This window comes from Echeneis naucrates, chromosome 5, assembly GCF_900963305.1.
Source record: "Echeneis naucrates chromosome 5, fEcheNa1.1, whole genome shotgun sequence".
Classification (NCBI taxonomy): domain Eukaryota; kingdom Metazoa; phylum Chordata; class Actinopteri; order Carangiformes; family Echeneidae; genus Echeneis; species Echeneis naucrates.
Window position 1 is genome coordinate 17,285,259 of NC_042515.1, and position 7,917 is coordinate 17,293,175.

Below are 7,917 nucleotides of genomic sequence, written 5' to 3' on the forward strand. Positions count from 1 at the left end.
AAGATATAAGTCTGTTTTTAATTTAGCGAGCACTTCGGCGGCTCACTTAACAACGATTACTAATAGTTCTCTCTTGGATGGCGGAACTGCAGCGTGTGAGACTTGCAGCGCAGTGACGGCCTCCTTTGCTGCAAGCAACCAACTTTCAAGTCAGTTAACCTCAGAAGGGTTTGGCTCTTCGCTCAAAGGCCTCCACTTGTTCCATACCGCTGCTTAGTCTCTATCGCTGGCCACCGAAACTCAGACCAAGCCCAGTACTGACTTCCCAACAGTGGGTCAGCGAGCTTTAGTGGTGGTTTGTGGTCACTCTCAACATGGATCTTTACAAAAACCTGCTGTGCAAAGACATTAAACTATCTGATTACAGTCTTAAAATAAACCGCATATGTTTTTAATGGTTGAAATGAGAAGAAAGAAAGCAAAAAACCAGGAAACAAAATAGGAACCTGTTTCTCCATTAGAACAAACTGTACACCACACGAAGGGGGGGGGGGGACATCATAATCTCATTTAGTGGTTAAGGAGAAAACGTGACAAAGGATATGATTGTGTTTTTAAACATGCATGAAATGCTTATTCAAACCTGCCCTTACAACATGTTTGGAAAAAGTGCAGCATCTGCCAAGATTCAGCAGGTTTACTGACAAACATCTCTGCTTGCATCAGCTGCACCCATTGATGATAAAAAATGATCACTCACCTTTCATTTTCATATTTGTGGTGAGTTTGAATTCAATTGTGTTTGCCTTCCAACTGCCATATGCCAAAACATTGCATTTATAAACCACTCTTAGGTTTGTGTTTAATTTGTAATTTTATGTTACTCTGCAAACTACAAATAATTAAAAGCATTCATGGATGAATTTGGATCAGATGGAAATGGCAAAACCGGCTGTACATCAGCATAATTAGAGTGATGCAGTAAAATCCAGCTTCCAGTTAATTTCTAAATGCTATACAAACGGATGTTCCACAAACTCTAGTTTCTTATTGCAATTTCATGCTGACTTACGAAACATATGGTTAATTTTCGCTGTGAAACAGTCATTGCTATCATTTAAACATTGTAAAACATCTGATGATGCTCCAACCGTGCACATAGACATTATACACGTGGTGCAGTGTGTTCTTGAATGGCTTGAATAGGGGTAGACAGTCCCATAATTAGCACAATCAGTTGTGTTAATTTAAAGGAAGGAATCCCGTTGGAAGTAACTTTGCGTCTTTGATCAGGGCCTGATCGCCTGTCCACTTATCTACACATAAGGCCTCTGTTTAGTGTTTAGATAGTGTCCTTTGTTATCCATGTGGCTTCTTCCTTTGTGTGGTCAAGCATGGAGAAGACGAGACTCTAAGAGAGAGTTGCACAAACTCTTCCGGCAAATGTGAGCTTGCGGAGAATGTCAGTGTAACCCGGAGAGCATATCGGGATTTTTCCTCACACTGATAAAAGCTTTAAAGATTTAAAGCCGCTCATAAAACACAAGGCAAATTGTGTGCTTGTGGCTATCTACTTCAGGACCTGGTAATCGGGTCCTCTAAATTTCCATCCCAAATACCACTGCCAAGTGAGGTAGATTCATTTTACTCATTCAGTTTTGTGGGTGGGTGGGTAGAAGTATTGATTTTTTTTTTTCTTAATTTAATTAAATATATATATATATATATATATATATGTGTTATCTGAAAAAGCTAAATTCCATACAATCTGAATTTGAAAACTTATCATCTTAAATATAGTCCAGTAAATGCATACATGCTTCAAGACCAAAATCTGCAAGCTAAGGGGTAATAAGTGTTATCATTGGATTAGCTGGTTCATAATCCCCTTTTCCGCTCTCATAGGTCTGGAAGAAAAGTCTTTTCACACACAATTGAACCCAAAGTTCATATCCCTATGCATCAGATCAATTATCTCAATATCCACCCATATAGAGCTTTTGAACTTGAGTCTGGCTAACGCATGATCTGGACCCACTAAAGAGGATTTCGAAAATGTATTAAATTCTAAAATTGCTTATTTATGTGTCACTAATGTCAACTGTTAGTGGTTCAAACAAAGTAGTGGCAATTCAAATAAACTTAGTATTATTCACTAATTATTGCTCTCTTATTGTGCGAGATTTACTTCTTTCAGGTTAAAAAAGTTTAGCAGTTTTTTTTCAGCTCACTCTCTCCCATTACTGCTGATGCAGTTAACGTTTTAAGATGATGATATAATCTGCAGGCACAGTAGCAGCAACATCACATTTCCTATTGACATCTGTTTTAGCACAGTTTAACACCGCCATGCCTCAACCACAGTGCAACAGTAGCGCAGCAGAGATGGTGTGGAAACAAATGTGGCGACAGAATCACCCTGAGGCTCAATTTATGGCTCGCTGAAAGTACAGAGAGAGAAAAAACAGCTGTGCTTTCTGCAGTTCCATATGAAGCCCCAAACTCAGTTAATTATGATAATTACAACTTTCATCAGTTCCCTGTCACAGCATTTAGATTTCCTTACTATATTTCTAAGACTTCTCCTCAGTCTGCGTTCCGGGCTCTTTGACTCGCTGGTTCTCTCTCGTTTCAAAAAAGAAAAGGGGAAAACAAGGATATTATTACAAATAGTCAAGCAAGAAACTGCAGCCACATTTTTTTTTTGGGACAATAATGGGAACAGTGCTTTTTCTTGACCCTTGAAAAAGGCCTGCAATAAAAAAAAACAGTAAAGTGGAGGAGGAAAGAGGAAATGCCAGCAGGGAGTTGTACATGTTCATGTTAATATTTCAGTATATATTTTAGGCTTTCTTCAGAAAAACAGGACTAAAGGGACCAGGGGAGAGAAGAGAGTGAGGCTCAGTGAAAGAGAGCAGGAACCTCCTCCGGTATCTAAATGATCACAATGAGTTCCTTTCAAGCTGTAGCGCCCATTGCTGTGACTTGATATGATTTTTATCAGATGCTGAAATGCTACATTACCAAGTGGGCAGTAAATTATGTCTAAACCAATAACAGTGAGACCCTGTGCAGCCCAGCGGCCAAAAGGTCCAAGTGGGAGGGAATGAGGGAGGGGGCTGGGCCGGAATGAGAGAAGGATGTGATGGGGTGGGCTTTGGGGTGTGAGGGGCATGGCTGGAGTTTGTCTTGATTAGTGGAGTCTGGGGGTGCATGAGTGTCTGGCGATAAGGCCACTTGCAGGGAGTGTGTGCGTGTGTATGTGAGAGAGAGAGAGAGAGAGAGAGACTTGCAGAAGAAATGAACATAAACGGTAAGAGTGTGTGTGTGTGTTTGTGTGTATATGTGTGGATTGGCACAGATTTATGTGTGCATTTAGGGAAGGTGTGTGTCTGTCAGAGGTCAGCAAAATCAAAGAGGAGAGCCATGGGAAAATGTGTTTCAAAGCTGCCCCCAATAAATGAGAAAGCAATAAATATGCCTCAGTTACCTAATGCTTGTCAGATGAGACTGCTGCATTGGTTTCATATCTCTGGCCAGTGAAACAGTGCATGTCCCCCCTTTTATTGTCAATAAAGTGAATCTGAAGTATATCACTGCAGATTGCCACGTTATCACAGTATTATGACACTTTAAACAGCACACTTTAATGGAACAAAATATCTAAAAACAGCTGGTGAAAAGTAATTGCACGTTTCATATTTTTTTCCAAACCAGTTTACCAGATAGAAGTGAAAGCCTTATTTATTTTCCTACCATAACAGCGGCTCCTTTCAGTGCTTGTAATGTAACTTTATTGGTGCGATAGCTACATGAGCAGACAGTAAGTGGTTTGTTGTATCATTTGAGGAATTCATATTGTTCACTGTTACTTTGTCCAATGGTGATTTGAGCACGCCCTGCATCTATACAGGACTTGTTGTTGGATGATATTAGTTATTCTGTGCCCTTTGGTTTATTTAAACTGCTAGCAAAGGAAAACATTTAGTGGGCCACGGTAGGTACCCTCCATGCAGTGAAGCCTCGATCCTGGCAATCGCTCAGCACTAAACAAGCCAATTTAGCCAACGTGATCCAATTTGAACACAGCGCAGAGCGTGTGTGAGCGACTGATGCTGGACCAACATAATTTAGCTTCATTTTTTCAATGTAAAATCTGAACTTGTAAGCGAAAACTGAAATGTTAAATGTTGTGAAGGGGACAGATGTCTACAGATCCTAAAAGTCAATAAATAATAACAATCGGAAAACGTGGAGAGCGACCCCTGAAACGTCCACACTGCAGTGCATGAACCTGGTGAGCGACATTTTGGCTTTTATGCTTTTATCCCCATTTATAATTCTTTTCTATGCGTGCACATTTATTCCACTATTGGCCCATCAGGTTAAATTACATGTTCCTCATAAGATGAAGTCCAGTTTCCAGCTGACCTTGTCACTGGCAGAATCTACTAAATATAAACAGAAATGTAATCACTTTGTTGTTTTAAACTGCAACCTGGACTGCAACAGCACAGACAAATCTTTTAATCCCACAGCCAAACTTCGTTTTGGCTATTTTTGTGACCATTTTCATTGTTAAAAAGAGCTTTAAAACTGAAATGAAAATCCCCCCCTTTTTTATGTTTATTTTGCTTTTTCCCATATCCGCTCCCATTCCGTCTGGAGCTTCCCACCCCTATTCACCATATTCCCGGATATAATGGCTTGGAGCCAGCGATAGACTACAGATGAAAGGCTAGAAAGAAGGGAGAAGATGGTAATGAAGCAGAGGGAAGAGACAAGAAGTCTCTGCAGGGACTCTGATGCCTCGCGGGACTTGTTTCGCTGTAAGACCACACTGGCCCCCACGTCCACAGCTCCCTGTGGAGAAGATGTGTCAGAGGATGTTCTGGGTCAGCCATGGGAAGGGACGGCGTCTGAACAGATATCGGCTTTCTGCCAAATTACCACACTTACTTTTGATGTCAGGGAGTGTAAATAAAAGCAAAATTAGTCTTTAAAAGGGCCATAAACTCTCGAAATGGTCTGAGTATGTGTTGCTCCATTGCCTATGTGCATGCAAGTCACCGAACAGACAGTTTAATGGAGATGTCAAATCTATGGGTTAGCTGAAAAATATGTAGAATATTTCAATAAACCTCCAGACTCATCAGGCCCCTTTGATTGGTGTTATTCTGACAGCTTGGGTGAATGGTGGGCCTGATCATGCTACGTCATCCTGTGTGCAGCTCTGCTTTGGCTCAACAATTTACCACTTTAAAAAGCCCAATGGCCAATCTGCAGACAATCGTCCCCTGTAACACTATCTGGGCCTTGCTGATAAAATGCAGATGTGGCTCCTCTCAATGTGAATTTGTGACCCATTAAGTAGAGCCCCTCCTCTTTCCTCACCACTCCATCCCCTCCTTTTGGCAGAGACTCCAGACCGCCTTTTCACATGCATTCCCCAAAAGCAGGTATGTGGATAGTATCAGGCTAAGGAGTCACAATGGTGAATTTGTTCAACAAGGAGCACCGCATTACTTAAATCCAAGCGTGGCTCTCCCTCTCTTTGAGATCTATGGACTAGATTGGCACGGTTTCCCCTGCATCTCGTTTAGTGACGGACAAAAGGTGAATTCAAGTGCTCCCTTTGAGGTTCACGAGACCCGACTCTAGTCTATTGATGCCAAGTCTCCCCTCAGACTCCCAAAATGTCTCCATTGGTCAGGCATCACTGCTGTCTTGAGACAGCCTTTGTAACAGTTTGGTAGTGCTTCAGACATCTAGACCTGTAAGTGTCATGTTGGACTGACTGAATTTCCCATATTTGTCTGCCTTTGGATCTTGGATCTTGGTCACATCAGCCTGCTGCTTTGATCTGGAATGCAAGCACACGGCATTTGTTTGTTTTGAAAGGTCTGGCTAAGTTTCAGCAGAAATGACACAGTATGATCCAGAGGCTGCTCTGAGCAAGATGAGTCTGAATGTCCTAAGAACCCGCAACACAACAACAGGATTGTTAATACCATGAGGAAAAGCATCACATCCCAGGGCGGCTATCACAATGATCTTTTATTGCAATACCCACCAGTATTCACATGATAAAGAAATCTACCAGCTTCTTCCCTTCAATGGTCATCACATGTGTTAAGCCTGTGTTAAGGGTGCTGGGGGGCAGCACGGTGATGTAGTGGTTAGCATTGTTGCCCCACAATAAGAAGGTTTGGTTCCCTGCCTGGGGCCTTTCTGGAGTTTGCATGTTCTCCCCGTGCCTGTGTGGGTTTCCTCCCACCGTCCAAAGACATCATGTTTGGGTTAACTGGTGACTCTAAAGTGACCGTAGGTCTGTGTGAGTGTGAGTGGTTGTTGGTCTCTGTCTGTCTCTGTGTGTTGGCCCTGTGATGGACTGCTGACCTGTCCAGGGTGTACCCCGCCCTCACCCAGTGTGAGCTGGGATTGGCTCCAGCACCACCACCCCCCACCCCCGCAACCCAGAAACGGATAAGCAGTAGAAGAAGAATGAATGAGTAACGGTGTTGGATGACGCAGTCTTTTTTTCCCCCCCTTTTTTTTTGTGGTCTCACTGACACGGATAAGTGGCCCACGTCTTTCACCAAGTGTGGTGTCTGTCGGATCCTAAAGGCATCTGTTTGCTTCAGCTGAGCCACGTCAGATCACCTGTCAGCGTGTGGAACTCTGTCCCCTCACTACATGTTCATGTTGGAGCTTGGGACCCTGAGGTGTGCAGGGGTAAGAAAGTAACAAAAAAGACTTGAAAGACTTTCACTCTTAAACTGTTTTTTTTTTCTCCCCTTCACACAGCTACTTTTGCTTCTTACATTAGTGTCCAAACACCATGTATGCATTGAAAAGGAGATCCTCTGTAATTGTGTGCTGTTATTTGGATTCTTCCCTCTCTGTGACCACAAGCTTTTCACCCCATTGTGAAGGAAAGCCTTTAAGAGCAGGTATCAACACTTTTGCCTTTACACAACGTTCAACAACCCAGTTTGTTTTCAGCATACTCACTATTAAAATATTCAGGCCTACACTGCTGTCTCAGAAGTCTGCCTCAGTAGGTAAATAGCCACAAGTACCTGAATTAGCCTACCTGTGTTTTTCCATCAGGCCACTAGTTAGCTAGGAAGAGTGATGGAGCAGGGTGTGAACGGCTGCCGCTGAGTAAAACCCGGTGTGTCTGACTCTGTGTCTATCTGTGTTGAGATATAATGAAAATAATGTAGAAATACAATCAGTTCTATTTAAATGAAATGAGTAACTCAACGTCATTTATATATACACTGGGGACAAATGCAAGTATAGCTTCCATGTGAGGGATGCTAGTAGTATCTCTTTATATCCATAAGTAGTAAATTACATTTTACGACTTCCATACAATTCCAGTAAATTTTCTTTTGACCACTTCGACCACTTCTGATTTGAAAGCAGCCAAATGACAGTGTCTCAAACTGTTTATACTGACCTCATTGTTCAATTTGTAAAGATCCCTCCTCATCTGTGGCTTGGCCCAGTTGTGCCTCTGGCTATGCTTTTACATAGTCTGTGATCTAGCTCATTGCACCACTTCACTGTGAATAGAGAGAGTTAAAGTCAAAGCCCGGGCTAACAGAGGAGAGCATTATGGATGAGCAGCATGAGAAAAGGGGGCTATTGAAAAAAGGCCTGTGACAGTTTAATTGGTCGAATTAGTCACGATATTCAAATCGCCTCTGTTGACCAGCCAATGACTGAGGTGTGTGCTACTGCTGACTGGGCCAACCATAAAACTCTGTCCAGATTGCAAACAAGACACATTAGGCTTTCCCTTCTTGCCAGAAACCCCCGGTCCAGTGGCACTGCACTTTTGCCAGTGCAGCTCCTTGAAAAAGTTTCATTGCTACTTTCTGGCTACATGGAAAACATTGAAAACTCCTTTATTATATCTGTCAGCTCCCCCAGCCTCCAACATAAACGGGTGTTCCACCCAGGCCA